Raw genomic sequence first — 1,088 nt, forward strand, 5'->3', positions numbered from 1 at the left:
TAGTGTATCCCAGAATTTGTGAATTATTTTTCTTGGAAAAGAAGTTGACCACTGTATGCAAGTCTTTCTTTGAATCAAAGAAGTCAACAGACATAATATCTCTTCCGTTAATATCAAGATCGGCATGCTAAAAACCAAATAGTTGTCTAATAATTGTTGATTTAGGATATATGAGAATGATCACTAAACGACAAACTGTTCTCATTATGCTCTAAGTATATACTTCATATCTTTCACCAAACTCTCTCAAGTTGTCTTTAAAATTGTAATTACATATACTCTCAGATGAACTTTGACCTCTTACACCTTAATCATAAACATTTGTGCCCCTGGATGCATATAGGTAGCCTAGAATGAGCTTATGGATGAATGAAGGAAAGAATAAGCAGTATGGCAGGAAATACCACACCAATTTGTCTGCCATTAAGGACACAGCTCTGGACAGCATGTATTTTTGCTTTATCACAAATCTATACTATAGGAGAAATAATTAAGAGCTAGACAAGAGAATGTAGAGAGTATGATATTGAAGCCAGTGCATCTTTTCTTCATTGTAACCATTGTGTTTAGAGAGTTTAATTTGATCATGAGCATTCTCCCAAGACAGATATTCTGGGAGAGATCCAAGGAGCTACAGAATAATGATAAATAATTATTTCTTCATTTTTTTAATACAGTCACCCAAAGAAGAGCTCCCAAACAGTAAAAAACAGCCATTCCTTATTATTTAAATTCTCTAAAACCAGAGTATATGGTAATTTTGTTTTGATTTTTAATTAGAAAACTATAGTTACCTATTTGAAAGAAGTACCGCGTTACGTATTTTGAAGCCAAAATGCTGTGTTGCTTTGTTAATTTTTTATCTCAAAGCAGTTAAAAACGTAAACCTAGTAGGATTTAAGGCCTAATGACAGAGTTAGAGCAGTGGGTATTAACGGAAGGCATCCATGAAAACAGCCCCTGGTAGTGCTACAAATTGCAGCTGAAGTGAGCCTAATAAACAAGTGTTAATCAGTGTGAAAAATCAAAACAAAAACAAAAAAAGTGAGCCACAGCTCAGGAATCGCTCCAGAACTCAGACTCACTGA

Source organism: Rhinolophus sinicus, chromosome 2, assembly GCF_057876585.1.
Source record: "Rhinolophus sinicus isolate RSI-liver-muscle chromosome 2, RSI-T2T, whole genome shotgun sequence".
Classification (NCBI taxonomy): domain Eukaryota; kingdom Metazoa; phylum Chordata; class Mammalia; order Chiroptera; family Rhinolophidae; genus Rhinolophus; species Rhinolophus sinicus.